At 47.0% G+C, this 7,693-nt stretch overlaps 1 long non-coding RNA gene across 1 annotated transcript in view; it reads right to left on the reverse strand.

Moving 5' to 3' along the window:
- Window positions 1–7,171, reverse strand: part of LOC125965666 (uncharacterized) — a 313,457-nt gene extending 306,286 nt beyond the window's left edge. Inside the window, exon 1 of the long non-coding RNA XR_007479875.1 lies at window positions 6,803–7,171. This is a non-coding gene — a long non-coding RNA (uncharacterized LOC125965666). The remainder of the gene's footprint in view (window positions 1–6,802) is intronic.
- Between the last annotated feature and the right edge of the window lie 522 nt (window positions 7,172–7,693).

A 7,693-nucleotide genomic window follows, 5' to 3' on the forward strand; every position in this document is an offset into this window, starting at 1 on the left:
TGAGAGAATCTGATAATATTGGAGATTTGTAATCAAATGTTTACAGAAGTTTAATTGATCACACTTCCATCAATGTTTAAGCATCTGGGGAAATTGGATTTGATGACTTCTTACATTTTCGGTTTGGTGGTCATGAGTGCTGTGAACATTAAGAATTGTTAATTATTTACAGATAATAAACAAAGTACACAAAGTGGTGGGTATTCTTTTCCACAAACAAAAGTGCCTCAGACATTAAAGACTGTTGTCAACAAACAAGAAGCACCAGCATACAATCACAGTAACACACACACACACACACACACACACACACACACACACACACACACACACACACACACGTATACGTAGAAAAAAGACTGGAAGGAAATACACCAAGATAGCACAGTGGTTATCTGTGGTTGGTGAGATCATAGGATGATTTTTATTTTCTTCTTTATACTATTGTTCTCCAAGTAAAAATAAAGTATGTTATTATAGAAGTCATGAAGGTGGAGTGTGCTGAGATGTGCAAAACACGACTGTCAATAAGATCCCCAGCAGCTCACAAGCCCCCTTTTTCCACTGGAGGCAAAAACCTCTTGTTTGTGCCATCATGGTATCTCATACTTTTCTGGTTTAAAATCATCTCCTTTTGGGTAATTACTTCGTCTTTAGTCTCTCGATCACTACAAGGTTCTCCTTCCTCCTCTTCATTCCAAGATAACAGCTCGTTGCAGGGGAAGCTTACAAGTCTTCATGTCTTGTGGCACAATTGTATGCTGCCTTCGAGGTTAGAGGTGCTGCCTTGCCACCTAGGTCTCACCTGGCTCTCACTGAGGCTACTGATGCCCTGAGGCCTGCATGGGAAAGCCACTTGATCCCTGGTTTGAGAAGTCCATCCTGTAGCTCTCTGTGTTTTTTGTTTTTTTGTGGGGGTTTTTTCGGCCGCACCAGACAGCTTGCCGGATCTTAGTTCCTAGACCAGGGATTGAACCCGTGCCCCCTGCAGTGGAAGCGTGCAGTCCTTACCACTAGATGGCCAGGGAATTCCCTGTAACTCTCTGTTAAAAGGTCACTTTGCTTTTGCCATGGGTGACACCCTAGAGAACTCACCAGCCAGTACCTCAGCTACTATTTGGGTCCCCCTGTGGCACAAAGCAACTTCTAGACCTCCTCCACATCTCATGCTGGACCAGACGTTTCGAACCAGGGCTGCCGTCTCAGGCCCAACCCACCGAAGCACCCCCCTCAGTCACTTCTACTCCATGGCTTGGGTGCCATGTTGGAAGCAGTGTCAGGCTGACCCAAGGGTCCAGTGAAATGTGTGAAGCCTTCTCAGAGGACACCCAGGGAAGTGCGGACACCAGCCTGGTGTTCTTGGAGCCCTTAAAACTACCGGGTGTTTCTATCTTCCCTTACCCCTGGGGTTTGATTCTGATGGGTGGGTTGGAAAGCATCAGCACACTCACAGCCTGACCCTGCCTGCCTTTTCTTGCCCTATTTCTCGATTCTTTCCCCAAGTCCCAAAATAGCTGTACTTCCTGTGGAATAGAAACTTCTCTTTTGTCATATCTGTATTCTGCCATCCTCTATGATTCACTGAATGATCACTCAGCTTCTCTCAGCTTCGGTTTCTTGATGTGTGAAAACTCCAGCCTTGGGAGGTTTTTTTTAATATTAATATGTAATGCTGGCAAGGATGTCTTCATGAAGGCACTGATGAGAGTATAAATTTGTGAAAGCAATTTGGAATGTAATTTGGAAATATGTATCACAATAGGGGTGATACATATTTCCAGTAGGGGTTGGCAACTGCCCTTTGCAGGAATGGATCCTCCTGAGAAATAGGCTTTTACTTCATCTATTACTTTCAGGGTGAACACTCAGGAAGGTGCTAGAGTTATTCTGTCCCATCCCTCGTACCTGGCGAGTAGGCAGGTAAGTGGCCAGAGTCTCCAAAACATCTGGGGTTGCAGAGGAAGTAACAGGAGAAAAACCCACTCACTCCTCCCATGAGGATGGCAGAGGGCACCTCGTGGTGCCCTGGCAGAGCCTCACTCTGAAGCTCGCATCACTTGTGGGGGGCTGTCCTCGTGGGGACTTTGGGGACATGGGAAGCTTCATCTCTCCCTTGAAGCAGGCTGGCTTGCCTCCTACTTTCTGTAACCATTTCCACGTACTTCTATAACCTTCATCATTAAAGAGACTTCACTTCCTTCACCCAGGTCTGCCGCATCTTTCCATCAGACACATCACAGCCTGTGGTGACATCCATGTCACAGTGGGTTCTTCACATAGGCTTCCCCAAAAGACCCTTTCGGCTGCTGCTGGAAAGGCTGTGCTTCTATAAACACTCAGACAGGTCATCAAAATCCAGAGCTGTAACCACGGGGAAATGCTGAAGACTAGGTCTGCCCAGCAATCAAAACACCTTAATCCACTTTCCTGACAATGCCTGCATTTCTGTCACCCTGTGAGTTTCCCAGAAATGCTTCATCAACCCCCTAAGATAAATCAGCACCTCAGATGATACATCCTGGGTCAGTGAGTATACTTCCTGGTGTTACCATGCCACATTCATTTGATCTGTTTATTGAGCAATAAATAATTCGTTGAGCACCAGCTGAGTTTTGGGCCCTAACCTTTGTGGAGGATGGTGCTCACGCTAAGTCTTGAGCCCAGCTTTTTGACCACCTTTATGATCAGAGGGGAAGTGGGTGAAAAGGTGGGCAAATTTGATTTAGTCTTTTTTTTTTCCATTTCTGAAGTGATTCTTTTCTATAAATTTATTTATTTATTTTTGGCTGCACTGGGTCTTTGTTGCTGTGTGCAGGCTTTCTCTAGATGCAGCCAGCAGGGGCTACTCTTCGTTGCAGTGCGCAGGCTTCTCATTGCTGTGGCTTCTCTTGTTGCGGAGCATGGGCTATAGGCGCATGGGCTCAGTAGTTGTGGCTCGCGGGCCCTAGAGCGCAGGCTCAGTAGTTGTGGTGCACGGGCTTAGTTTTTCCGCGGCATGTGGGATCTTCCCGGACCAGGGCTCAAACCCCTGTCCCCTCCATTGGCAGGCGGATTCTTAACCACTGTGCCACCAGGGAAGCCTGGAGGCACTTTTTAAAATCATGGAATATTAGGGTTGGGAAAGTCTTATAAGTCTTGCCTTTCATCAGTTTGATTCAGGTCAACAAATACCTACTGAGCACCTCTCTGTGCCAAGCTCTCTGCTGGGAATCAGTAGTGTGAGAGGAGCCTGGCAGGGAGGGCAGTGTGCACCCAAATCATCAGGATGTGGATGCCGAGGGAGAGCTGCTGTGATGGAGGCAAGTCACAGGCACTAGGAGGCCCCAAAGGAGAAAGTCACTGCTTGAGAGGGGAGTTCTCAGGGGAAATGGAGGATGTTTTACCCCAGGGAGAGGGAATAGATGATCTGTGGTGTGTGTTCATAAGGGGCTGGACTTGAATGGGGCATGTGCATCTGCCTTTACAACGCCTCTGTGTGCCTCACAGACCCAGACTCATAGCAAAACCCCCAGACAGCCCTTCCTAAACCTGTGATGGCAGCAGGTGAAGGGCTGGGAAATCTGGAATCCTAGATCCAAGGACAAAGGCCAGGATGCTGGGCGGGCTGCATTCCCAACTCGGTAACATCTCGGAAGGCCCACACATGAAAAGGAAACCAGGAAAAAGGACTCTTCATTTGCTGAATCCCCCAAAATGATTATGGCCTGCCATTTAGTATAACCATGTTTTGATTTTTAATGTCTTGCTTTCTTGCAATAATGCACGCCTATCAAAAGAAACAAGTTTGAGACTGGTTACAAAATGAAAAAAGATGCTATTTGGATAATTAAGAGGGAACAGAAGAGAACAGACTTGATTAAGCACTAATTGAGTCCAAGGCTATTCTAAACACTTGATTCATATGATCTCATTTTATCACAACACAAAGGTAAGGTATAATATTCCCCATTTTACAGTTTCCGTGAGCAAACAGAGATTCAGAGAGGTTAAGTGCCTTGCCTAAAGTTGCACAGATTAATAGTGACAGAGCCAGAATTCACACTTGGGTTTGAGTGCCACCTTCTCTGGCTAGAATTACTGCAAAGAAATGGAAATGCATGATGCGTGTGAGGCCTGGTTATTTCACGGCCACATAAAAAAGGACAAACACCCCAGGGAGGAGAGGGTGGCAGCTTAGTGTGACTTCAGGGGACCTAGCTGATTCTATGAACAGGTCTCTTCTGGCTAGACGCTCCATGCTTCTCCATGAGCCTGCCCTTCCTCACAGTCACATAGGAATACCCCTGTCTTTCTGCTGTCCTGCCTCCAAGTGTTCCCATCTTGACCTCTCCTTTTAGATCATCCTCCAGGCTTCTAAACAGATTCTCTTTTCTGTTGATTTAAAAATAATATTATTAATAATAATGATATTATTAATAATATTATTTTTAAGGCTTTGATTCTAGGCCTATAGCATACAATTATCCTTAACTGGGCTGCATGATAATTGGTGATGATTCACTTATTGGCAATTAGGGAGTGTCCTTACATGTCTGCAAGCTTGGAAAATATTTCCTGAGAGCCTTTCCTGGTTTCCAAGTCCATTTATTATCCTGGCGTTCTCCCCCAGCCCTTTACTCCCTCTGTCCTCCCTGGTGTGTGCCTTGCTCAGATCAAAGAACTCAGGGATGTTTCAATCAGCCAGCGTCCCACAGCTGCCCTGCATCTTAGTCAGTGCTCTGATGGATTTCTGCACTCTCTTTGCTCACGAGAACTGCCAGTTCAGTGCCTTTTTAGGAAAAGATCCCTCAGCAGGAAAGCAGGAGACCTGGAGAGGTTTCCATCCGAGGCCCTGCATATTAAATAGGGCTTGGGAGGAGATGAGCCAACATGATTGAGGAGCTGGGAGAAGAGGGGAAGGAGCAGAGATTCAAGCACGTAGAAAAGGTGGCAGAAAGCTGATAAGGGAGGAAGATCCAGATCAAGGCTGTCTTAAAGGAAGCCAGCCTTGGAGGGAGACAGACTCGGAAGAATGATTTCACCCTGCGTGGAGAAGGTGGTTGTGGGTGTATTTTCCAAAGATGGGTGCAGCAAAGTCTTCCACCTCTCCTCAACCCCCACACTCTTCTAGAACCTTGCCACTCCCTCATCAAGAAGTGGGGCCTAATTCCCTTGCCCTTGACATTAAGTGACCTTTTGTGACTTTGAATTAGCAGCTCACCCTTGAAGTGATGCTACGTGAGACTTCAGAGGCTCGGCCATAAAAGACATCCATATTCCACCCGTGGTCCTCACTCGTGAAGGCTTCAGCCCTCTGGAATATTTTGACTGCCCTGAGGCCTCCATGCTGTGAGAAAGCCTAAACTAGGCCACATGGAGAGGCCACACAGAGGCCCTGACAGCACATGAAGAGACAGAGGTGCCTGGCCAGCTGCCTGCTGCTTCAGCCCAGGCTTTCTGAGCTCTGGCCACTGTCTGACCATAACCACATAAGAGACTCAAACCAGAAATGCTCAGATGAACTTTTCCCAAGCTCCTCACCTACAGAGATCACGGCAGGTTACAAAATGATTATTGTCTTAAGGCGCTAAATAGTGGGGTGATTTGTTACAAAGCATTCGATAGCTGGAACAGTGGTTCGGGCCAAGTTTGGATTAGACAGGAAATGAAGTGGGGAGGTGAAGTCATTGCAAATCATTTCAGGAAAGAAACGTTTGCCTGCCTTTCCTGGACCTTTTCTTAAAATAAATTGATAGAATCCTCAGCAGCCTATGACTTCAAAATGATGCTAACCTTCCTTATCGCAGCCAGATGGTGACGGACCAAGCTCCAGCAGCTTGATCACTGTGGTTCAACCTGCTACTTCTAGGCGTCCCAGAGGGGTGTCCTCTTGGTCTTGCTAACAATGCTGCAGTTCCTACCCTCCACTGCCCCACTTCCTGCCCCAGCCCCCACTCTTCCTGGTCAGGAATCACTGCCCACAAGGCCATCTGATAACCATCAATATCAAACACCAAGGTGCAGGCCAAGGGCATCCCTCAGTGGTTCTGGGGCAGAGGCAAGGTGACAAGTCCGCCCCACAGCCAGCTCCCTGCTGTACTCCCTGGACCCTAAGGCAGTTGTGCTTGGATCCAGGGTCTTAAAAGCTCTCACTTGAGCAGCTACAGTCTTGAATCCCTTTCTCTATCATGGGTCAAAGAACAGGTGCCATAACATTCCTCCTGTAGTCCTTCTGTCTCCTTCAGCCCATCCCCCAAATAAAACTCATCCCTCCTCCCCTCATTACAGATCAAAAGCTCTTATGTACCCAAAGAGATGCTGGGTGGGAGCAGAGTGTTTTTTTAGACATTGAAGCCCTGAGCAGCCCACCAAAACTGCTCTCTTAACTGGAATCATCTCAACCAATGCCCTCATCTCCACAGTGTACATCAGACCTTTGATGAGACAGAAATTAAGAAAAGGACTATTTAAATTGCAGTTCAGTGAAACAAGGGTGAAGGAATGGAGACACAAAAGCTGCTAGCAATAAAACTCTTTCAGTTACAGGAATCTTTCCTAGCAGATGTTGTGGCAGCATTATTGCAAGTTTCTTTCTGGACTTGAGCAGACACCAGTGCCATTATGGGAACATATAACAGCAGAGTTATTTGCAAAACACTTTGACTTAAAAATGCACTTAGGGGGCTTCCCTGGTGGCACAGTGGTTAAGAATCTGCCTGCTAATGGAGGGGACAAGGGTTTCAGCCCTGGTCCGGGAAGATCCCACAGGCCACGGAGCAACTAAGCCCGTGTGCCACAACTACTGAGCCTCTGCTCTAGAGACCGCGAGCCACAACTACTGAGCCCGTGTGCCACAACTACTGAAGCCCACGCGCCTAGAGCCCATGCTCCGCAACAAGAGAAGCCACTGCAATGAGAAGCCCGTGCGCCTCAACAAAGAGTAGCCCCCGCTCGCCGCAACTAGAGAAAGCCCGCACACAGCAACGAAGACCCAACGCAGTCAAAAATAAAAATAAATAAATAAATGAAATTAAAAAAACAAATGCACTTAGGACTTCCCCGGTGGCGCAGTGGTTAAGAATCCGTCTGCCAATGCAGGGGAAACGGATTGGAGCCCTGGCCTGGGAGGATCCCACATGCTGTGGAGCAACTAACCCCGTGCACCACAACTACTAAGCCTGTGCTCTAGAGCCGGCGAGCCACAACTACTGAGCCCGTGCGCCCAGAGCCCATGCTCAGAAACAAGAGAAGCCACCACAATGAGAAGCCCGCGCACCACAACGAAGAGTAGCCCCTGCTTGCCGCAACTAGAGAAAGCCTGCACACAGCAACAAAGACCCAATGCAGCCAAAAATAAATAAATTAATTAATTTTAAAAATTTTAAAAATAAATAAAAATGCACTTAAATTATGCCATGCAGACGGAGATGACTTTATACCATAGACTGGAAATCGGCTAAGAGCTGGTTATCTGAGGCAAGGTCTACATGATTAGTTGAAACCATTAGTAGAAAGGTATTTCCACCTGGGCACTGGGGGCGGTCTGAAAGGACTGAACATTTTTATAACCATGCAGAACAGAATCTGAGCTGAAATCTGCAGCTGCTTCCCTACTTAGAGTGTCCAGAGAAAACATTAATGATGAGGAAACTACTTCTTGAGAACTTTGGAAAATTAAAGACTTGGTAAAAAAAAAAAAAAAGAAAAAGAACAG

The sequence above is a fragment of the Orcinus orca genome, chromosome 10 (genome assembly GCF_937001465.1).
Source record: "Orcinus orca chromosome 10, mOrcOrc1.1, whole genome shotgun sequence".
NCBI classification, from domain to species: Eukaryota; Metazoa; Chordata; class Mammalia; order Artiodactyla; family Delphinidae; genus Orcinus; species Orcinus orca.